This window comes from Scyliorhinus torazame, chromosome 8, assembly GCF_047496885.1.
Source record: "Scyliorhinus torazame isolate Kashiwa2021f chromosome 8, sScyTor2.1, whole genome shotgun sequence".
Lineage (NCBI taxonomy): Eukaryota > Metazoa > Chordata > Chondrichthyes > Carcharhiniformes > Scyliorhinidae > Scyliorhinus > Scyliorhinus torazame.
This window is the reverse complement of record NC_092714.1, coordinates 253,245,858-253,270,827: the sequence shown is the minus strand read 5'-3', so window position 1 is coordinate 253,270,827 and position 24,970 is coordinate 253,245,858. Positions and strand designations below refer to the sequence as shown.

The 24,970-nt window shown below is 48.8% G+C and overlaps 1 protein-coding gene across 1 annotated transcript in view; it reads left to right on the top strand.

Moving 5' to 3' along the window:
- Positions 1 to 1,850: 1,850 nt before the first annotated feature.
- Positions 1,851 to 24,970, top strand: part of ocstamp (osteoclast stimulatory transmembrane protein) — a 30,928-nt gene continuing 7,808 nt past the window's right edge. Inside the window, exon 1 of the mRNA XM_072515144.1 lies at positions 1,851 to 1,915. The gene's annotated coding sequence lies outside the window, so the exon portion shown is untranslated. The remainder of the gene's footprint in view (positions 1,916 to 24,970) is intronic.

Below are 24,970 nucleotides of genomic sequence, written 5' to 3'. Positions count from 1 at the left end.
CTGCCCTATCGAAGGCTTTCTCAGCGTCCATCGCCACCACCATCTCCGCCTCCCCTTCCCTCGCCGGCATCATAATAACGTTCAGGAGCCTCCGCACATTCGCGTTCAACTGCCTCCCCTTCACGAACCCCGTCTGGTCTTCGTGGATGACCTGCGGCACACAATCCTCAATTCTCGTGGCTAAGACCTTCGCCAGCATCTTGGCATCTACGTTTAGCAACAAAATCGGCCTGTAAGACCCACACTGCAGGGGATCCTTGTCCCGCTTCAGGATCAAGGAGATCAGTGTCCGGGACATCGTCGGGGGAAACACCCCCCCTCCCCCCCTCCCTTGCCTCTTTGAAGGTCCGAACCAGTTACAGGCCCAACAGGTCCACATATTTTTTGTAAAATTCGACCGGGAAACCGTCTGGCCCCGGTGCCTTCCCCGCCTACATGCTCCCTATCCCTTTGGCCAGCTCCTCCAACCCAATCGGGGCCCCTAATCCCGCCACCAGTCCCTCCTCCATCTTCGGGAACTTCAGTTGGTCCAGAAAGCAGCCCATCCCTCCCTCCTCCAGTGGAGGCTCGGACCGATACAGTTCCTCATAAAAGTCCCTTGATGCCAACCCCACTCCGCACCACACTGCATCCCTTATCCTTAACTCCCCCGATCTCCCTAGCTGCATCCCGCTTCCGAAGCTGATGCGCCAGCATCCGACTTGCCTTTTCCCCATATTCATAAATCGCCCCCTGGGCCTTCCTCCACTGCACCTCCGCCTTCCTGGTGGTCAACAGGTCGAATTCGGCCTGGAGGCTACGCCTCTCCCTCAACAGTCCCTCCTCCGGCATCTCCGCGTACCTCCTGTCTACCCTCACCTTCTCCCCCACCAGCCTCTCCCTCTCCCTCTGCTCTCTCCTCTCCTTGTGGGCCCTAATGGAGATCAGCTCTCCCCTAACCACCGCCTTCAGCACCTCCCAGACCATCCCCACTCGGATCTGCACGTTATCGTTGGCCTCCAGGTATCTCTCTATGCTTCCTCAGACCCACTCACTCACCTCCTTGTCTGGCCAACAGCCCCACCTCCAAGTGCCACAGCCGGCGCTGGTCCCTCTCCTCCCCCAGCTCTAGATCTACCCAATGCGGGGCGTGATCTGAATTGGCTATCACCGAGTACTCAGTATCCTCTACTCTCGCTATCAGCCCCCTGCTCATAACAAAAAAGTCGATCCGGGAATATGCCTTATGAACGTGCGAGAAGAATGAAAATTCCCTAGCCCCCGGCCTTGCAAATCTCCAAGGGTCCACCCCTCCCATCAGGTCCATAAACCCCTTGAGCACTTTAGCCGCCGCCAGCCTCCTACCCGTCCTAGACCTGGAGCGATCCAGCGCCGGATCCAACACCGTGTTAAAGGCCCCGCCCCCATTATTAGGCCCCCCACTTCCAAGTCTGGGATCCGACCCAACATGAGCCGCATAAAACCCGCATCGTCCCAGTTCGGGGCGTACATGTTGACCAGCACCACCCTCTCCCCTTGCAGCTTACCACTTCGGATTTCGGCGGCAGCGGTGCGCAGGGACCTTCTGGGAGGTGAGTAGTGAATTTAAAAACCCTTACCTGGTCCCGTGTCTGTTCTTCTTTTCTGTTTTATTTGTTTTTATATAAGGCGGGAACCGGAAGTTCGACCCGCGGACCTCTGGGAAGTCCCCCCCCCCCCCCCAACCAATAAATTCTGGTGGAGAGGAAACCCGAGACACTACACGTGTAGTGTCTCCCACCCGCCCTCCTCCTCTAACCTAATAATAAGACCCATTGGTGTGAGGTATTATATTATATTATTATTATATTATTAGCATTGTGCAGGTCAAGGTTCGGAGGTGGAGGAGCAGTCTCTGTCAGCGAGAGAACCTGAGAACATCTAAGACACTCAGAAGGTAAGTAAGTGATTTTTACTTATTTTTACTTTTATACCTTTTTTCAAATTGTGTGTGTCGGGGGGAAACTGAAGTGACATCACAGAAAAGCTGTGGCCAGAGTGGCTAGTATTTGGTAACTAATTAAACACAATAACTTAATTATAATTTAGAGGGATATCTAAGCCAGAGATCGGAGAGTACTATAGTTAGCTATCGCATTTCTATTAGAAATCTAGTGCTAGGAAACAGATAGTTGACAGTAACTTTGAAATTTTTTTTAAAATATTTAAAAAAAAGACAAATTTTAATTTTAATTTTAATTAATTGACGCAATGTCAATTAGAGGGGTGCTGTGCTCTGACTGTGAGATGTGGCAGGTCCGGGAGGCTTCCAGCGTCCCGGATGGCTTCATCTGCAGAAAGTGCACCCAACTGGAGCTCCTCACAGACCGCATGGTTCGGTTGGAGCAGCAATTGGATGCACTTAGGAGCATGCAGGTGGCGGAAAGCGTCATAGATCGCAGTTATGTAAATGTGGTCACACCCAAGGTGCAGGCAGAGAAATGGGTGACCACCAGAAAGGGAAGGCAGTCAGTGCAGGAATCCCCTGTGATTGTCCCCCTCTCGAACAGATATACCCCTTTGGATACTGTCGGGGGGGATAGCCTATCAGGGGAAAACAGCAGCAGCCAGAGCAGTGGCACCACGGCTGGCTCTGATGTTCAGAAGGGAGGGTCAAAGCGCAGAAGAGTAATAGTAATAGGGGACTCTATAGTCAGGGGCACAGATAGGCGCTTCTGTGGACGTGAAAGAGACTCCAGGATGGTATGTTGCCTCCCTGGTGCCAGGGTCCAGGATGTCTCCGAACGGGTAGAGGGCATCCTGAAGGGGGAGGGCAAACAGGCAGAGGTCGTTGTACATATTGGTACTAACGACATAGGCAGGAAGGGGCATGAGGTCCTGCAGCAGGAGTTCAGGGAGCTAGGCAGAAAGTTAAAAGACAGGACCTCGAGGGTTGTAATCTCGGGATTACTCCCTGTGCCACGTGCCAGTGAGGCTAGAAATAGGAAGATAGAGCAGCTAAACACGTGGCTAAACAGCTGGTGTAGGAGGGAGGGTTTCCATTATCTGGACCACTGGGAGCTCTTCAGGGGCAGGTGTGACCTGTATAAGAAGGACGGGTTGCATGTAAACCGGAGAGGCATAAATATCCTGGCCGCGAGGTTTGCTGGTGTCACACAGGAAGGTTTAAACTAGTATGGCAGGGGGGTGGGCACGGGAGCAATAGGTCAGAAGGTGAGAGCATTGAGGGAGAACTAGGGAATAGGGACAGTGTGGCTCTGAGGCAGAGCAGACAGGGAGAAGTTGCTGAACACAGCGGGTCTGGTGGCCTGAAGTGCATATGTTTTAATGCAAGGAGCATTACGGGTAAGGCAGATGAACTTAGAGCTTGGATTAGTACTTGGAACTATGATGTTGTTGCCATTACAGAGACCTGGTTGAGGGAAGGGCAGGATTGGCAGCTAAACGTTCCAGGATTTAGATGTTTCAGGCGGGATAGAGGGGGATGTAAAAGGGGAGGTGGAGTTGCGCTACTTGTTCGGGAGAATATCACAGCTGTACTGCGAGAGGACACCTCAGAGGGCAGTGAGGCTATATGGGTAGAGATCAGGAATAAGAAGGGTGCAGTCACAATGTTGGGGGTATACTACAGGCCTCCCAACAGCCAGCGGGAGATAGAGGAGCAGACAGGTAGACAGATTTTGGAAAAGAGTAAAAACAACAGGGTTGTGGTGATGGGAGACTTCAACTTCCCCAATATTGACTGGGACTCACTTAGTGCCAGGGGCTTAGACGGGGCGGAGTTTGTAAGGAGCATCCAGGAGGGCTTCTTAAAACAATATGTAGACAGTCCAACTAGGGAAGGGGCGGTATTGGACCTGGTATTGGGGAATGAGCCCGGCCAGGTGGTAGATGTTTCAGTAGGGGAGCATTTCGGTAACAGTGACCACAATTCAGTAAGTTTTAAAGTACTGGTGGACAAGGATAAGAGTGGTCCGAGGATGAATGTGCTAAATTGGGGGAAGGCTAATTATAACAATATTAGGCGGGAACTGAAGAACATAGATTGGGGGCGGATGTTTGAGGGCAAATCAACATCTGACATGTGGGAGGCTTTCAAGTGGCAGTTGAAAGGAATACAGGACCGGCATGTTCCTGTGAGGAAGAAAGATAAATACGGCAATTTTCGGGAACCTTGGATGACGAGTGATATTGTAGGCCTCGTCAAAAAGAAAAAGGAGGCATTTGTCAGGGCTAAAAGGCTGGGAACAGACGAAGCCTGCGTGGAATATAAGGAAAGTAGGAAGGAACTTAAGCAAGGAGTCAGGAGGGCTAGAAGGGGTCACGAAAAGTCATTGGCAAATAGGGTTAAGGAAAATCCCAAGGCTTTTTACACGTACATAAAAAGCAAGAGGGTAGCCAGGGAAAGGGTTGGCCCACTGAAGGATAGGCAAGGGAATCTATGTGTGGAGCCAGAGGAAATTGGCGAGGCACTAAATGAATACTTTGCATCAGTATTCACCAAAGAGAAGGAATTGGCAGATGTTGAGTCTGGAGAAGGGGGTGTAGATAGCCTGGGTCACATTGTGATCCAAAAAGACGAGGTGTTGGGTGTCTTAAAAAATATTAAGGTAGATAAGTCCCAGGGCCTGATGGGATCTACCCCAGAATACTGAAGGAGGCTGGAGAGGAAATTGCTGAGGCCTTGACAGAAATCTTTGGATCCTCGCTGTCTTCAGGGGATGTCCCGGAGGACTGGAGAATAGCCAATGTTGTTCCTCTGTTTAAGAAGGGTAGCAAGGATAATCCCGGGAACTACAGGCCAGTGAGCCTTACTTCAGTGGTAGGGAAATTACTGGAGAGAATTCTTCGAGACAGGATCTACTCCCATTTGGAAGCAAATGGACGTATTAGTGAGAGGCAGCACGGGTTTGTGAAGGGGAGGTCGTGTCTCACTAACTTGATAGAGTTTTTCGAGGAGGTCACTAAGATGATTGATGCAGGTAGGGCAGTAGATGTTGTCTATATGGACTTCAGTAAGGCCTTTGACAAGGTCCCTCATGGTAGACTAGTACAAAAGGTGAAGTCACACGGGATCAGGGGTGAGCTGGCAAGGTGGATACAGAACTAGCTAGGCCATAGAAGGCAGAGAGTAGCAATGGAGGGATGCTTTTCTAATTGGAGGGCTGTGACCAGTGGTGTTCCACAGGGATCAGTGCTGGGACCTTTGCTCTTTGTAGTATATATAAATGATTTGGAGGAAAATGTAACTGGTCTGATTAGTAAGTTTGCAGACGACACAAAGGTTGGTGGAATTGCGGATAGCGATGAGGACTGTCGGAGGATACAGCAGGATTTAGATTGTCTGGAGACTTGGGCGGAGAGATGGCAGATGGAGTTTAATCCGGACAAATGTGAGGTAATGCATTTTGGAAGGTCTAATGCAGGTAGGGAATATACAGTGAATGGTAGAACCCTCAAGAGTATTGAAAGTCAAAGAGATCTAGGAGTACAGGTCCACAGGTCATTGAAAGGGGCAACACAGGTGGAGAAGGTAGTCAAGAAGGCATACGGCATGCTTGCCTTCATTGGCCGGGGCATTGAGTATAAGAATTGGCAAGTCATGTTGCAGCTGTATAGAACCTTAGTTAGGCCACACTTGGAGTATAGTGTTCAATTCTGGTCGCCACACTACCAGAAGGATGTGGAGGCTTTAGAGAGGGTGCAGAAGAGATTTACCAGAATGTTGCCTGGTATGGAGGGCATTAGCTATGAGGAGCGGTTGAATAAACTCGGTTTGTTCTCACTGGAACGAAGGAGGTTGAGGGGAGACCTGATAGAGGTATACAAAATTATGAGGGGCATAGACAGAGTGGATAGTCAGAGGCTTTTCCCCAGGGTAGAGGGGTCAATTACTAGGGGGCATAGGTTTAAGGTGAGAGGGGCAAGGTTTAGAGTAGATGTACGAGGCAAGTTTTTTACGCAGAGGGTAGTGGGTGCCTGGAACTCGCTACCGGAGGAGGTAGTGGAAGCAGGGACGATAGGGACATTTAAGGGCCATCTTGACAAATATATGAATAGGATGGGAATAGAAGGATACGGACCCAGGAAGTGTAGAAGATTGTAGTTTCGTCGGGCAGCATGGTCGGCACGGGCTTGGAGGGCCGAAGGGCCTGTTCCTGTGCTGTACATTTCTTTGTTCTTTGTTTGTTCTTTTGTTCTTACCATTACGTACCTACCGCCATTGTCTGTCACAATGCTCAACGCCTCAAACGACACCCTCTTTCCCACCAAGATCACCGCCCCCTGATTTTTGGCATCCAGCCCCGATTGAAACACCTGACCTACCCACCCCTTCCTCAGTCTTACCTGGTCTGCCACCTTCAGGTGTGTCTCCTGGAGCATGACCACATCCGCCTTCAGCCCCTTCAGGTGCACGAACACCCGGGCCCGCTTAAACGGCCCCTTCAGTCCCCTTACGTTCCAGGTTATTAGCTGGATCAGGGGGCTACTCGCCCCCCTCCCCCGCCGACTAGCCATAACCCCTCCTTGGCCAGCCATGCACCCGTGCCCCACGCCCGGCACGTTCCCCAGGGCGGCATACCCCCGTCCCAAACCCCCTCTGCTCCAGCTCCCCCTTGACCATACCAGCAGCAACCCGGTTCTCCACCCCCCCCCCCCCTCCACCCCGCCCCCCCAGCTAGGACCCCTCCAAGCTGCAATGCTCCCCCATTACACTCCCGCAAGTCAGCTGACTCCTGCTGACCCCGGCCGCTCCCGCCTCTCCTTCGACTCCTCCCATTGTGAGACTTCCCCTCCCCCTCCATTACCCACCAGCAGGCTCTCCGCCTCCCCCTTCCATCCCAAGCGCGGGAAAAACCCCGCGCTTCCCCGCCCCGGCCCCGACACTTCCAGCCTTCAGCGTGGGAAAAAAGCCTGCCCTTTCCACCTGCCCGGCCCCGCCTCCTCTGTCGCAGTTCCTTTTACAGGCCCAGTCCCCTCACCCCCGACTTGGGCCTCACCCTCCCCCCTACCGGCCATCCACCCCCTACTCTGTTTGCTTGTCCCCGTCCAAAAGCCCACCCGACAGACCCAACCAAAACAGTGCCCAACCCACCCTAACCACCCACACCTCAAAATGTAACACAACAACAACAATCCCCGACCATCCCCACGCCCGACCCCCCATCCCGACCCTCAGTTTGTGTCCAGCTTCTCAGCCTGAACAAAGGCCCACGCCTCCTCCGGGGACTCAAAATAATGGTGCCGGTCCTTGTAGGTAACTCACAGATGCGCCGGCTGCAACATGCCAAACTTCACCCCCTTCCTGTGCAGCACCGCCTTCGCCCGATTGTACCCGGCCCTCTTCTTCGCCACCTCCGCGCTCCAGTCCTGATATATTTGAACCTCCGCATACTCCCACCTGCTGCTCCTCTCTTTCTTGGCCCACCTGAGCACACACTCCCGATCGACGAACCGATGGAACCTCACCAGCACTGCCCGCGGAGGCCCGTTAGCCTTGGGCCTCCTCGCCAGCACTCTATGGGCCCCTTCCAGCTCCAGGGACTCCTGGAAGGACCCCGCTCCTATCAGCGAGTTTAACATGGTGACCACATAGGCCCCATGCCCGGCCCCTCCAGCCCCTTCGGGACGCCCAGGATCCGCAGATTCTTCCGCCTCGACTGATTCTCCATCTCCTCAAACCGTTTCTGCCATTTCTTGTGGAGCGCCTCGTGCGCCTCCACCTTTACCGTTATGCCTAAGATCTCGTCCTCGTTATCTGAGATCTTTTGTCGGACCTCGTGGATCGCCACACCCTGGGCCGTCTGGGTCTCCAGCAGTTTATCAATAGAAGCCTTCATCGGCTCCAGCAGGTCCGCTTTGAGCTCCCTGAAGCAGCGCTGGATAACCTCCTGCTGCTCCTCCGCCCACTGCATCCACGCTGCCTGGTCCCCGCCCACCGCCACCTTGCTCTTCTTCCCTCGCACTTTCTTTGGCTTCATCACCATTTTTTTAGTGGCCCCGCTCCTGGTCCAAGCCATACACTGTCGGGGGAATGTTGCAGTCTTCTTCCCACACCGGGAAATGTTGAAAAAATGCCATTGGGGGCCCTGAAAAGAGCCCAAAAGTCCGTTCCAAGCGGGAGCTGCCGAATGTGCGACTTAGCTCTGCATAGCCGCAACCAGAAGTCCACTTCTCCGTATTGAATGTCATCTGCCACATATCTACCCACTCCATCCACTTGTCCATGTCCTTTTGAAGTTCCACATTGTCGGCCTCACATATTACAATGCCTCCAGGTTTTATGTCATCCGCAAACTTTGAAATTGTCCCCTGCAGTCCAAGATCTGAATTATGAATATACACCAGGAAAAGCAAGGGTGCCAATTCCGACCCCTGGGCAACTCCTCCATAAATCTTCCTCCAACCCGAAAAGTATCTACTGACCATTACTCTTTGATTGCTATTACTATTCCTATTACATAATGAGTGGCATGGGAGCACAGTGGGTAGCACAGTTGCTTCACAGCGCCAGAGACCTGGGTTCGATTCCTGGCTGGGTCACTGTCTGCGCGGAGTCTGCACGTTGTCCCCGTGTGTGCGTGGGTTTCCTCCGGGTGCTCCGCTTTCCTCCCACAGTCCAAAGCTGTGCAGGTTAGGTAGGTTGGTCACGCTAAAATTGCCCCGTTGTGTCCAAAAGTTATGTAGGGTTGCTGGGTTACAGGTTAGGGTGGAGGTGTGGGCTTAGGTAGGGTGGTCTTTCAGGGGCCGTTGTAGACCCGATGGGCTGAATGACCTCCCTCCGCACTATAAATTCTACGATTCAATTCTATGATTCTATGATTCCCAACTCAGCCAATGTCATAGCCACATTGTCACTGTCCCTTTTATTCCAATGAAAAGAAAGAGAACACCCGTGGGATTCAAACAGGACGAAGGACGAGTGGAGAATGGAGGGAGGAGAGTTTTGCAGACGGTGATTGAGGTGAGGGGGCAACAAGACAGAGGTAGGAAAAATGCTGAAGAGTAGGAGTTGTTGAAGTGAGATTAGAACTTGTTGAAGTGAGCAGGCGGCGATGGGCAAGCAAAGGAAGCAAAGAGAGTCTACAGGTTGAAAGATTAAGGGGACAAAGAGAATCTGGGTGAGAGGATGACGCATGTAGAGATGTAAGGTGGCAGCCGGCCACTCAGGGAGGAAAGGAGAGATTTAAAAACTAGAAACAAGAATTTCTAAATCGAGAGAGTGGGACGCAGGGGAACCAGTGGAGAGGGGGTTGGGGGGGTGGGGTGGGGGCTAATGGGAGCTTTGAATTTTACTTGCTTCCTTTCCAACACTGATCTCAGAGTTGCAGGCTTGCGCGCTGTCAGGGTGCAACAATACTGTGTTTCCTCAGGTTTCTAAGGCGACACTGCCCTCCAGTGTTGTAGTTTTTTGTAGCACTGGTTGTTATTGTTGCGTGGCAGGTTTGAAGGAAATTAGATATTTTTCCAAATTAACATCATGATAGAGAAAAGAATAATTAATAATAATAATCTTTATTAGTGTCACAAGTAGGCTTACATTAACACTGCAATGAGGTCACTGTGAAAAACCCCTGGTCGCCACATTCCGACGCCTGTTCGGGTACACGGAGGGAGAATTCAGAATTTCCAATTCACCTAACAAGCGCGTCTTTCGGGACTTGTGGGAGGAAACCGGAGCACCCGGAGGAAACCCACGCAGACACGGGGTAACATGCAGACTCCTCACTGTGACCCCAGCCGAGAATCGAACCCGGGACCCTGCCACTGTGAAACACTGTGCTAGCTAATTTAATTTTTGATGGAAATCCTACACAGAGCCTCTGCTGCAACAAAATTCAGAGAAGAAAATGACAGCATTGGAAGATCCCAGCAACCGGGTGGGGCTATTTACCAAAACACAATCTCACTCTTGGAAGTTATAAAACTCTTCATCTTCTTCTCCATTGCCCTCTCCTGAGGCTCGAAAACTCAGGCCTGGCATCAGTAAGTATTTCCCGACTTACTTTCAATGTTACTTTGCGTAACTCCAATAAAATCCCACAGTTTAGGCCAGGATTTTCCAGTCACACTGTGGTTGATTCCCAGACACGGCGAACCGTTCAGTTCCGGCGACTTTGATGGGGCTGGAAAATCCTGCTGGGAGGAGAGGTCAAAAAGTCCCTTCCCATGAATCTTGACCTCTTACATTGGTCCCTCAATAACGATTGGCTTGAAGAGGGGATACGAGGGTTGGGTTGTGGAGGTAATGGTAGGGGTGGGAAGGAGTGAGGTGGGAAGGGAAGGGCTGTGGAGGGGAAGCGTAGCAGTAGGGAGGTGGCTGCAGGTGTTGGGGGAGATGGAGAGTTGAGAAGGGGGTGGGGTGAATGGGCGAGGGAAAGGAGGGAGAGCAAGCAGAAGTGAGGGCTGGGGATTGGAGTCATTGGGCGAGGAAAGAGGAAAGGTGAGCTGTGAATGGGAGGGTGATGGAGAGGGGGGGGAAGGGTGAGGGTCAGTGGAGGGATTAGGAGGAGTGAGGAGGAGAGAGGTCAGGGCAGATAAGGAGGGATGGGGAGAGAAAGGGAGAGGAGAGGAAGGCTGGGAAGGATTAACAAACTATGCAAACAAGTGCACACGATGTCCATCAACAAAACACATGTTTTTAAACCTATTAGTTAATCTCCCATGATATTTCTCATGGTTGGACTGGCCTTGGGAGAAAGATCATAATGATTAGTTGCTGACCTGATTTATTTCTTTATTATGGGTAAGTGTCAGGAAAACAGAGTTTTATCTGATTTATATTTGTATTGTTAAATACAAGAAGGTATAGATTTAAGTGCATTCAATTTAGTAGTTTTGTGTCAGAAGAATAAAACCGAGTTAGATTCATGTTAGACAAATGTTTTGCACGTGTGAAGGTTTGGGGTCAGTTCAAAATTGTGCTTCTATTGTGCTACGAGAAGTTATGGTGGGAAAAGTAAACAAGTTTTGAGGAGTAAAATATGGCTGCTTAGCAACCAGGGGCACCTTTAGGGTAGTAATGCTTTTGTTTTAACTGGATTCACAGCAGTTGGTGAAAGGCAGTTAGAGAGGGAACATCTCTCTCAGTTTTGCTAGAGGAAAAAACATAAAGTTGAATTATGGTTAAGAAAAATCAGTGCCACAAATTTAAAGGACGGTTAGTTAAGTAAAGTAGAGAAATGAAGAGAAGTTTCCAGGAAGTCTGAAGTTAAAGGAACGGACAAAACAGGGATTGGGACAGTATACTGTTCAGTAAAGTCACAGGGAGATGAAAAGGAATTGAAAAGATGAAAAGATGAAAAGAAATCAGAAAGATATTTGAAGTGGTTCGAAGGTTTGTGATATCTTACAACAGCCTGAGGGACATTATTTGAAATAATTGTTGAAATTAGTAGCAAGATCTCGGAGTTTGCGTAGAAGCTTTAAAACAACGGAAGCCTGAAAGGAGAGGTGGAAAAGCTGGAGCTGGATTTAGTATTAAAACAGTGGAGCAGAAGCTTTGTTTGAAAGAAGATTTTGAAGTGTGTCTGTTTGAGAGTGGAGTTTGGAAACACTCAGGTGACCATCACCTGGGGCAATTTGAGGAGAAATCTATGTAAGATCAATTGAGTGGCATCTTCCTTCTGGTTTCAGAGCAGGGTGCTATCCTTGAAGTCTATGTATATTTGCAAAGTTTAAAAATATATATATATTTATTAAAAAATGTTTAACAACACAATTTTTCCCCCTTACAAACAATAACCCCCCCCCCGTAACAAAATTACACAAAATCGCACTGAGCAAGATATATACATGGCAAAATGGTATATTTACATAGCTTTATACACTGGCTCGCGCCCGCACGTGCCAGTTTCCCCACCCTCCATGTTATCTCCCGCTCATCCATCCCCTCAAACAGTCTCTCGTCCCCTACTTAATCCTCTCCAGCTTTATGAACCCAGCCATGTCGTTTATCCAGGCCTCCAGGCTGGGGGGCTTTGCCTCCTTCCACAATAGCAAGATCCTTCGCCGGGCTACTAGGGATGCAAAGGCCAGAATTCCGGCCTCTTTCGCCTCCTGCACTCCCGGCTCATCCACTACTCCGAATATTGCTAGCCCCCAGCTTAGCTTGACCCGGACTTTCACCACCTGAGATATTGCTCCCGCCACTCCTCTCCAGAACCCCTCCAGTGCCGGGCATGACCAAAACATGTGGACATGGTTCGCCGGACTCCCTGAACACCTTCCACATCTGTCCTCTACCCCAAAGAACCTACTCAACCTCGCCCCCGTCAAGTGCGCTCTGTGGACCACCTTAAATTGTATCAGGCTGAGCCTGGCACATGAGGAGGAGGAATTAACCCTACCTAGGGCATCAGCCCACAAATCTTGCTCGATCTCCTCCCCCAACTCCTCCTCCCATTTACCCTTTAACTCTTCTGCTGTTGATTCCCAAATTTCTTTCTCTGTCAGTCTGGCCTCAATAAAAGTTGAGATGGATTCGCACGTAAAAAGAAGTTATTTATTTAGCTTGCAAGCTTGATTCATTTCATAGAAATATAAGAGACATCCAGTTTCCTATATCCCAGAAAGCGAATGAACAAAGAAACAAAGGGATCTCTGCAAATCAATTCAAATGGTATCAAGTTTCACATACTCGACGCCCATAGGTCAGCCTATATCCCTCCTGACCTGTTTGATCTATTCTGATTGGCTCACTTCCAATCCCTTTCTCTGGCCCCTATCAATGCAGCATCACTCTCATAGACACACCTCTTCCTGCTTTTTCCATGCGGTCTCAAATCCCTTTGTCCCTAACTGCCAGAATCAAAGTGGCTTATTTCTACATTACATTAACTAGTATCTCTAAAGTAACTATTTTATATCACATTCGTCACTGCTAGCACTTCCCCCTCTTCTTTCATCTCTTGGTGTATTGCCGAAACCTTGCCCTCCCCGACCCATACACCGAATATCACCCTGTCTTGAATTTCTCATGCCGGGAGGAGTGGGAATTCCCTGACCTGTCGCCTCACAAAGGCCCTCACCTGCATATATCTAAATGCATTTCCCGGGGGTAACTCAAACTTCTCCTCCAATGCCCCTAGGCTCGCAAATGTCCCGTCAATGAACAGGTCCCCCATTCTTCTAATCCCCGCCCGATGCCAGCCCTGGAAACCCCCGTCCATCTTCCCCGGGACAAACCGGTGGTTACCCCTGATCGGGGACCACACCAATGCTCCCATTGCACCCCTATGCCGTCTCCACTGACCCCAGATCCTTAGCGTTGCCGCCACCACCGGGCTTGTGGTATACTTTGTCGGCGAGAGCGGCAGCGGTGCCGTCACCAACGCCCCCAGGCTCGTTCCTTTACAGGACGCCATTTCCATCCTCTACCATGCCGCCCCCTCTCCCTCCATAACCCACTTGCGGATCATCGCCACATTTGCTGCCCAGTAGTAGCTCCCTAGGTTTGGCAGAGCCAACCCTCCTCGGTCCCTATTGCGTTCCAGGAACCCTCTCCTTACCCTTGGGGTCTTATTTGCCCACACAAACCCCATAATACTCCTACCTACTCTCTTGAAAAAGCCCTTGGTGATCACGATGGGAAGGCACTGAAACACAAACAAAAACCTCGGAAGGACTACCATTTTGACCGACTGCACTCTACCCGCCAACGAGAGCGGCAACATGTCCCATCTTTTGAAGTCCACCTCCATTTGGTCCACCAACCTCGTCAGTTTCAATTTGTGCAGGGCCCCCCAACTCCTGGCTATCTGGATCCCCAGATACCGAAAACTCCCCACCGCCCTCCTCAGCGGTAGGTCCCCTATCCCTCTTTCTTGGTCCCCTGCCTGTAATACAAAAAGCTCACTCTTCCCTACATTGAGCTTATAGCCCGAGAACTCCCCAAACTCCCTCAGAGTCTGCATGACCTGCACCATCCCCTCCATTGGGTCCGCCACGTACAGCAGCAGGTCATCCGCGTATAGCGACACCCGATGCTCTTCTCCCCCGTGGACCACCCCCCTCCATTTATTAGACTCTCTCAGTGATATGACCAAGGGTTTGATCGCCAATGCAAACAACAGGGGGGACAGGGGGTACCCCTGCCTCGTTCCTCGGTACAGCCGAAAGTACTCCGACCTCCGCCGGTTCGTCACCACACTCGCCACCGGGCGCTGTAAAGGAGCTTAACCCATCTAATAAACCCTCCCCCGAACCCAAACCTGCGCAATACCTCCCAGAGGTACTCCCACTCTACTTGGTCAAAGGCCTTTTCCGCGTCCATAGCTCCGCCTCTCCCTCCTCCGATGGCATCATTATCATGTTTAAGAGCCGCCGCACATTAGTATTTAATTGCCTGCCCTTTACGAATCCCGTCTGGTCCTCATGAATCACCCCCGGGACACAGTCCTCAATCCTCGTGGCCAGCACTTTTGCCAATAACTTAGCATCCACATTGAGGAGCAAAATCAGCCTGTACGATCCACATTGCAGTGGGTCCTTGTCTCGCTTTAGAATCAAGGAAATTGTCGCCTCCGACATTGTCGGGGGCAGCATATTTGCGAAGTTAAGGGGGACTAAAGGATTATATAATAATCAAACTTTTTACGTTTCCTAGTTGTTAAAACCCCAATTAGCAGTCCTGTGTTCCTCCGCATATAAAACTTTACGATCTTCTGAGACAAGGTTCTATTCGGGAACCTTCCCATCCAGGACAACACCAACTGGGATAGTAACAAAACGGGAGGATCTTGTGGGATTTCAAAACATGGAAAAAGTGCTATTGGATGCTGATTCGTCGTAATTTGGTGGGATATTCTTAAAAATGGAAAGCAAGTTACTAGATGCTGAATAGTAAAACTTGGTCTGGAATTTATTGGTAAATGGTGGAATCTGTGAATTCTTAAAAAAGAGTTAGTGGAGTCAAAGAACAAAAGAAAGAATTTGCATATACCTGGCAGAGTAAAGACAGAATCTTTGACAGAAGTGGCAGTTCTGACTTTTCCTGTGCCTGCTTCGCCTCCAATCACTGTTCTGCTGTCAGTTCCCACTCTTGGCAACTAACAATTTGACTGCCAGTCAAAGGCAGGACAGTGAATATGCAATGGCTAATATTAATGAACTAATGTATGCATCACAACAGTTATAAATTCTTTCGAGAGCAAAAACAGAACCAAGAAAACAAATTAAATCTAGTATTAGCTCCAAAGAGGAATAAAGTCACGAGAAAAAGTAGCTAGCCTGATGTTGGGAGCAGTTTAGAATTCAGCAAAGGAGGACCAAGTGATTGATTAAGAAGAGAAACATAGAGTATGAGAGTAAACTTGCAAGGAACATAAAAGCAGACTGTAAAAGCTGCTATGAGTGTTGATGCACCATTAATTCACTGCAAGACGATGAGAATAAGTGAACATAGGCTTTATTAACCAAGAACTTGCCTGCCTGTGTCTGCTGTACAAATGAGTGCCGCCCCCAGGCGGCTGGTCTATATACCGTCTGGGGGGGGGGCGGAGCCAGAGGCGGAGCCCACCAGGTTCCAGTACAATACCTGTAAGGAGATCACATTACCATTGGGCCACAGTGCTACACAGACAGCTTATACTATGATGAATACATTCACCACAAGTGTGTAAAAAGGAAACTATTAATGAAGACAAATGTAGGTCCTTCACAGACTGAAATGGGTGAATTGATATTGGAGAACAAGGAGATGGCAGAGCAATTAAAAAATGACTTTAGCTCTGCCTTCACAGAGGAAGACACAAATAACTTCCCAGAAATGCTAGGGGAGCAAGGATCTAGTGAGAAAGAGGAATTGAAGGAAATTAGTATTCATTAAAAAATAGTGCTGGAGCAATGAATGAGACTGAAAGCCAATAAACCCCTTGGGCCTGACAATCGACATCCCAGGGTATTAAAGGAGGTGGTCATGTAAATAATGGATGCATTGGTTGTCATCTTCCCAAACTCTGTAGATTCTGGAACAGCCCCAACAGATTGGAGAGTGGCAAATATTTCCCCACTATTTTAAAAAGGAGGGGGGGGGGGAAAGCAGAGAATTACAAAGTGATTAGCCCAATGTTAGTAGTAGGGAAATGCTAGAATCTATTATAAAGGATGTATTCGCAGGACACATCATATAATATAAACGGGACCAGACAAAGTCAACATTTATGAAAGGAAAATCATGTTTGACAAATACACTGGAGTTTTTTTGAAGAAGTAACTAGTAGATTGGATAAAGGAGAACCAGTGGATGTGGTGTAATTCCATACTCAGAAAGCTTTTGATAAAGTCTCACTTAAGAGGGTGGCGAGCAGATTTAAAATTGAAGCCCGTGGGGTAATATATTGGCATGGATTGTGAACTGGCCAACAGACAGGAAACAGAGAGTAAAGAAAAGTGGCTAATTTTCAGAGTGGCAGGAGGTAATTAGTGGGTGCCAGAGATCCGTGCCTGGTCCCGACTATTCACAATATGGGCAGAACTGAGTGTCGGTTCTGGTTAAGGAAACTGGTGAAAATCTCGCCAATGCCAACGGCAAGAAAACTCACTGAATATTGAGCCTTTTTAACAAAATGTCCCCCCTCCCACCCATTTGATTCAATCCATGCTCGTGTCTGCTTTCCTCTGATTCGCTCGCCCTGGAAAAACAATCTCTGTAATCAGTGGGGCGCTCTTATAAATAGGTCCCCAAAGCTTGTCTCAAGTCCAGTCAGCGGATGGCTGCCAGGGAGACAGCAACAAGATTTTCGGAGGGAGCACTCATCAAACACTTTGGTGTTGTGGAGCAGAGGCATGGCATCCTCATTTAAACAAAGTCTACCTCCAGATGTCTTCCGCTGCCCCCTTTCACACCCCTGTCACACCTCCACGGTGACCCCTCACCCAGCTACATTACGGATTCCCAACACTTCTCATGGCACCTTCCAACCCCCTCCCATCCCCAATCCCCATGGACCCCCCAGTAGATAATCTGGCCTCACATCCCCGCTCCAACTCATGTCCCTCTCATGACAGCCTTCATCACCTGGCAGGACTCCGGCCTACACTTTCCCCAACTGTCTCATTGCAGTAGAAACTCAAGAACAACCGGTGAGAGTGGGAACAGCCTGCAGCAGTCATGCCCGAGCTAAGATGCCTAAAGCCCTTTGAGGAGAGGGCCCTTGAGCTGGCAGACGAGAAGCGGGACCTCACCTGTGCAGAGTCCGAAGTGGGGGGGCAAGACACAAAAGTGAGACTCATCAAGGCATGCAGCCATGGTGGAAGCCTCACGGGAGTTAACTTTCTCCCAACATTTACCTCCCTATGCTGCACTAATGCCGCCTCGCTTCCTTTGCAGGGTCAATCAGTCAACCGGCCCAGCCCACCATCGCACCCTCTGCACATCACAGACCTGAGCAGCTACAAGGGAGACATCTCGGAGACCAGCATCCAAGAGGCGTCACAGTTGTCACCCACACCCTCTACCAGCGCAGGTACTGGCACCTCGGTAGGGTTACCCAGTTGGCAGGCTTCAGTGTCACTCACTGGTGAGCACCTCACAGCTGAAGGCAAACAGGAAGCAGAGGAAGGAATATCCCAAGCGCCCAGCACTTGGGAGGGACGGCGGAGCCCAGGACTCAGCTGGTCCCCTGGCCGACGACGTGCCCCTGGGTCTAGTCGTCCTGGAGCTGCAAAGGCAGAGTCACGAGCATGAGGATGGGTGACAGCAGCCCTCCTCGAACTCCAAAGGCCGACTGGAGGAGACCAATCACTTTCTGTCCGAGGAGATGATGTAGTCACTCCGACGCAACGAGGCCAACAAACTGCGGGGGTGACATCCACCAGACAATCAATCAAACCAAGTCCCACCCCATCACTCGGGGTCTGGGTTTTTTTGTCTAAAGCTAGCAGTGTTCTCTGTTGTAACTTTTGAATTCCTCGTTTTCTCTGCTTCCAAAGGTACATGTCCATTAAGTATTTATGGATGAAAATGATAACAGCAAAAATGAAAAAAGGGGAAATAAGGGAATGATCAGGAAGGGTCCTTACACATCCAATGAATATCTGGAATTAAAAACCTAATGCTGACCATGAGACCATTGTCAATTGTCTTAAAAACCTGTCTTTGAGGGTAGGAATTCTGCAGTCCTCACCTGGTCTGGCCTACATGTGTCTCCAGATTCACAGAATGGTTGACACAGTAGTTTGCACTTAAATGCCCTCTGAAATGCTGAGTAAACTGTTCAGTTGTATCAACACCGTTTCAAAGTCTAAAAGAAAAGAAACTAGACGGACCACCCGGCATCGAACTAGGCATTGAAACGACAATGGCAAAGTCCTCCTTACTAACATCTGGGTGCCAAAGTGGGAGGGCTGTGTCACAGACTAGTCAAACAACAGCCTGACATAGTCATAATCACCGAAGCATACCTTACAGTACCACCACTATCACCATCCCTGGGTATGTCCTGCCCCACTGGCAAGACAGACCCAGCAGAGGTGGTGGCAGCACAGCGGTATACAGTCAGGAGGGAGTTACCCTGGGAGTCCTCAACAGCGACTCTGGACCCCATGATGTCTCATGGCTTCAGGTTAAACATGGGCAAGGAAACCTCCTGCTGATTACCACCTACCGGCCACCATCAGCTGATGGATCAATACTCCTCCATGTTGAACACCACTGGGAGGAAGCACTAAGTGTAGCAAGGGCACAGAATGTAATCTGGGTGGGTGTGGGGGCGTCAATATCCATCACCAAGAGTGGCTTGGTAGTACCACTACTGACCGGGCTGGCCGGGTCCTAAAGGACATAGCTGCTGGACTGGGTCTGCGACAGGTGGTGAGGGAGCCAACAAGAGGGAAAAACATATCACACTCATCCTCACCAACCTGCCTGCCGCAGGTATGTCTGTCCATGGCAGTATCAGTAGGAGCAACCACTGCACAGTCCTTGTGGAGACAAAGTCCCGTCTTCACATTGAGGATTTCCTCCATCGTGTTGTGAGGTGCTATCACTGTGGTAAATAGGATAGATTCAGAACAGATCTAGAAACTCTAGACTGGGCATCCATGAGGAGCTGAGGGCCATCAGCAGCAGAATTGTACTCAGCCACAATCTGTAACCTCATGGCCTGGAATATCCCCCACTCTACCATTACCAGCAAGCCAGGAGATCAAACCTGGTTCAATGAAGTGTACAGGTGGACATGCCAGGAGCAGCACCAAGCATACCAAAAATTAGATGTCAACCTGATGAAGCTACAACACAGGAATACTTGCATGTCAAATAACATAAGCAGCAGTGATAGACTGAGCTAAGTGAACCTACAATCAACGGATCAGATCTGTGCAGTCCTGCCACATCCAGTCGTGAATGGTGGTGGACAATTAAACAACTCACTGGAGGAGGAGGCTCCATAAATATGCGATGGCGGGGCCCAGCACATCAGTGCAAAAGACAAGGCTGCAGCATTTGCAATAATCTTCAGCCAGAAGTGCCGAGTGAAGGATCCATCTCGGTCTCCTCCAGAGGTCCCCAGCATCACAGATTTCCGCCTTCAGCTAATTCGATTCACCCCACGTGATATCAAGCTGAAGGCACTGGATACTGCAAAAGCTATGGCATCTGACAATATCCCAGCAACAGTACTGAAGACTTATGTTTCAGAACTTGCCGCACCTCTAGCCGAGCTGTTACAGTACAGCTACAATACTGGCATCTACCCGGCAATGTGGAAAATTGCCCGGGTGTGCCCTGTACACAAAAAGCAGGACAAATCCAACCCGGCCAATTACCACCCTATCAGTCTACTCTCAATCATCAGTAAAGTGATGGAAGGGGTCATCAACAGTGCTATCAAGTGGCACTTACCTAGCAATATCCTGCTCACTGACACTCAGGTTGGTTTCTGCCAGGGTCACACAGCTCCTGACCTCATTACAGCCTTGGTTCAAACATGGACAAAAGAACAGAACTCCAGAGGTGAGGTGAAAGTGACTGCCCTTGGCACCAAGGCAGCAATTGACGGGGGCATACATGGTAGCACAGTGGTTAGCACTGTGGCTTCTACAGCTCCAGCGTCCCAGGTTCGATTCCGCCTTGGGTCACTGTCTGTGCGGAGTCTGCATGTTCTCCTCGTGTTTGCGTGGGTTTCATCCGGGTGCTCCGGTTTCCTTCCACAGTCCAAAGATGTGCAGGTTAGGTGGATTGGCCATGCTAAACTGCCTTTGGTGTAGTGTCCAAAAAAAGGTTAGGTGGGGTTACGGGGAAGGGGTGTAAGTGTGGGCTTGAGTGGGGGTGCTCTTTCCAAGGGCCGGTGCAGACTCGATGGGCCGAATGGCCTCCTTCTGCACTGTGAATTCTCTGATTCTATGACCGAGTATGGCATCAAGGAGCCTTAGCAAAACTGGAGTCAATGGGAATCAGGGGGGAAACTCTCCACTCGTTGGAGTCATACCTGGCACAAAGGAAGATGGTTCTGGTTGTTGGATGTCAGTCATCTCAGTCCCGGGCCATCAGTGCAAGAATTCCTCAGGGTAGTATCTGAGGCCCAACCATTTTCAGCTGCTTCATCAATGATCTTCCTTCCATCAGAAGGTCAGGTGTGGGATGTTCTCTGATGATTGCACAATGTTCAGCACTATTTGCGACTCCTCACACACAGAAGCAGTCCACATACAATTGCAACAAGACCTGGACAATATCCAGGCTTAGGCTGACAATTGGCAAGTAACATTCGTGCCAGGCAATGACCATCTCCAATAAGAGACAATCAAACCATTGCCCGTTGCCATTCAATGGCACTACCATCACTGAATCCCCCACTGTCAACATCCTGGAGATTACCATTGACAAGAAAGTGAACTGGACTAGCCATATAAATACTGTGGCTACAAGAGCAGGTCAGAGGCTGGGAATCATGCAGCGAATATCACACCCCCTGACTCCCCAAAGCCGGCCCACCACCCACAAGGCACAAGTCAGGAGTGTAATGGAATATTTCCCACTTGCCTGGATGAGTGCAGCTCCAACAACACTCAAGAAGATTGATTGTCACCCCTTCCACAAATATTCACTCCATCCACCACCGACATACAGTGGCAGCAGCGTGCATTGTCCACAAGATGGGTGCAGAATATCATTCAAAATAATTGTTTCATACAAGGGGTGTAATTGGATTCAGTTTTATTAGTAATTTCACAGGGTAGAAAAATTAACTGACTCCTGAGCAACAAAGGAATGATTGAACAATACCGTAAGTACATGTCTAGCACTGTGCTGCCAGTGAAATCTCGCCAATACACAATGGCCATGATTCAGCAGACACAAATTAAATTCCGTTGAATGGTACAAATAGCAGGGTGTTTCTCGGTGCTGCAATGCCCAGAAACACCCTGCTATTCAAAGACACTTTGTCGTTTTATTTGGCCTCAGGGAGTTTCTCCCCACCAATGCTGCACTTAGAGGGATCGGGCGCCATTTAGTCCAGCAGCCCCGATCGTTCCCCCCTTTTCAGGCCCTCCACGCTCTTTTGACCCTCCCTCCACTCCCCCAACTGGCAAGGCCCCCACAGTCCATGGCAGTGCCAACCTGCCCTGTCACTGACCACTGAGGGGTCTCCAACCCCCCTCCCCCAGGCACCATTGCATTTGTGTAGGCCAGTACTAAACAGCGGCATGGCGAGGTCTGCCTGGCACGGCTAGTGAGTCCCGGGCGCCAGGTGAATCCAGCGCTGGTTATGTAAATGAGCTGTAAGGCTCATTTAAATATTGACATCTGGATCTCACCCACCGAGGGCCGGACCCAGATCCCACCCGGTGGAGCGAGTTGGTGATTCGCATGAGGTTGCGCACCCAGACTTGGGGCTCACGCGCGATTCACCCGTTGTGCCCGGATCCGCACTGGGCACAACTGGGTCGTTGAACGTCACCCAATGTGTATTTAAGAATGTATAGGCCTCCCAGTCCAGAAGTTAGTTATAGATGCAAAACAATCTCTTGGATACATCTGCAATGCAGCCTGAAATTGGCAATGTTTCAGTAAGTTAGGGAACTTAGTGAGGGGAAGGGATGAATCAGTCAAAATACCTGCTCCTCATCATCTCGTGACCCCCTTCAAGTAAGCTAACATATATTTGCATGAGGTGAATGTGGGGTCATAGTTTCTTTAAATTTATTCTTGGGATGTGGGTGTCGCTGGCTTGGCCAGCATTTATTGCCCATCCCTAATTGTCCTTGAGACGGTCATGATGAGCTGCCTCCTTGAGCTGCTTTAGTAGTCCATGTGGTGAAGGTAGGCCCACTGTGCTGCTAGAGAGGGAGTTCCTGGACCCAGCAACAGTGAAGGAGCTGTGATGTAGTTCCTCGTCAGGATAGTGGGTGGTTTGGAGGAGAACATCCAGGGGGAGGTGTTCAGTGCTCATCACTGATCCTCAGTGATGAATGAGGAAAAATAGATGGGTTATAACTGAGGAAAAACACAACTTACTCTTCAAAGGGGAATAGATACAAATGTATAATATAACCACTTGTGCGTTTGTTCAAATTTGTGGTTTGAGAAACCCAATATCTGTGATCGCTGCTGGGGGCTGAGAAGGTAAAGATAGCGAAAGGGATTTTTTTCTACTATAAATAGCTTTGTTTTTCTCTCAGTTGCTGAAATAAATATATTTTACATCTGTGCAAATTATACCAATCCAGTGTGTATAGCTGCACCTCATGTTGCCTGCCTTTACCATTTGGGGAGAGACTGGTATGGAGGAAATGCTTTTTTAGCCTGTATTGAATAATCATTTTTATTTCACGTTATCCTTAAAAATTAAAAATGGATGAATTATTAATGGTTTAAAGTAAAGATGCAATGCGGATGCGTGTTTAGCTCAGAAAAAACTCTAATACGAAGAGTGATTCTGCATAAATTGGCTGCCATCTTTCTGACATTACAACAGTGACTACACAATTAACATGTGCAGTGGATAAAGGGGAACCAATGGCTGTACTGGGCTTTGATTCCAGAAGGCATTTGATAAGGTGCCACATCAAAGGTTATTGCAGAAAAGTTTGGGTATGGGGGTAACATATTGGCATGGCTAGATTAGCTATCGAAAAGGAAACAGAGAGTAGGCATAAATGGATCGTTTTCTGGTTGGCATAATATAACAAGCCTCAACTTTTTATGATTTATATAAACAACTTAGATGAAGGGAACAAAAGTATAGTTGCGAGGTTTGCTAATGACACAAGGATAGGTAGGAAAGTAAATTGTGATGAGGCCACAAGGAGGCTACAAAGGGATATATGTATAGGTTAAATGAGTGGACAAAGATCTGGAAAATGGAGCATAACATTCGGAAAATGTGAAATTGTCTATTTTGGCTCAAGGAACAAAAACAGCGTATTATGTAAATGGTGAGAGATCGCGGAGCTCTGACTTGCAGAGAGATCTGGGTGTCTTGATACATGAATCTAAAACGCTAGTATGTAGTTACAGCAAATAATTAGGAGAGCTAATAGAATGTCATCATGTATTGTGAGGGGAATTTAATACAAAAGTACGGAGGCTATGCTTCATTGTACAAGACATTGGAGAGTGCACACCTGGAGTACTGTGTGCAATTTTGGCCTCTTTAATTAAGAAAGCATGTTCATACATTGGAAGCAGTTCAGAGAAGGTTAACTAAACTAATACCTGGATTGGGTGGGTTGTTATAAGGAATGATTAGAACTCTCTTCCTCACAAAGTGGTAAAAAGAGAATATTTTCCAAGGCAAGGGTAGATAGATTGTTAACAAGCAAGGGGGTGCGGAGTTATCAGTGGTAGGGGAGGCGGTGGGGGGGGGGGGGGGTGTTGAGATTACAATCAGATCAGCCATGAACTTGTTGAATGACAAAGCAGGCTCGAAGGGCCGAATGGCCTATTCCTGCCTCTAATTCGACCATGGAAAATACTGGACAATCTCAGCTGGTCTGACAGCATGTGTGGAGAGAAAAGGGAGCTAACATTTCGAGTCTGGATGACTCTTTGTCAAAGCAGTATGTTCATATGTCCTTCATAAGAATTAATTGGCTGCAATTGAAATGGAGTGTCCAGAGGTTGGGATAATTGCTGCATAAGTGAAAATCATTCTTGTCTAATATATATATTTATATAAACAAATATAGGCAAATGTAAATTGCACATGTGTAGATAGCATAGATAAGGAAGTCTACTATAAATACAAGTCTAGAAATTGCTGCGTGTGATATTAGTTAATGACCGCTTACCACGGATCATAAAAAGTCCTATGTCTGTAAATTTAGCCATGGGTAGATGCATTGATTTTGCTATCTCTACTGAAAAAGCAAGCCTAGTGTGCCCCATATCATACTTTATAAACTACACAATACAGACCGGCATTTAAAGAAATAATTTCTGCAGCATCTTTTATGATATCAATTTATAATCAATTAAGTACTATTCCCGCATAGCCCCCCCCCCAAAAAAAAAAGGGAGTCACTGTTGTCTGGGAAATGCAGTGACCAATTTGTGTAAAGCAAGATCTCACAGTTGATGTGCTGGGTGCTCTGGATCCGTGGAACACATACAGGCCACCAACACTTAAAATAGTGCAACACTATTTTATTAAGTTAGAAACTGTTGAACATACTTCCACTGTGTGTTAACACAATGTTAGATTAAACTAAAGACCTATGCCTGTCCTAACCAGTCTATGCACTCAGCACATGGTGAAGATCTGTGCTGTAAGCTGTAAGCTCTGTCCTTCTGAGAGGCTGCATCCCGAATGAGCGGGAACTCTGATGCCCTCTGTCTATATAGTGAGTGTGCTGTAACTGGTGATTGGCTGCGGTGTTGTGTGTGTCGATTGGTCTTGCTGTGTGTCCATCAGTGTGTGTGTGTCTGCACCATGATATACTGGTGTATATTATGACAACAGTGATACGCATTCAGGGATAAACGTTGGTCAGGTCTCTGGGAAGACCCCCCGGCCCGTTTTCAAATAATATCACAAAATCTTTT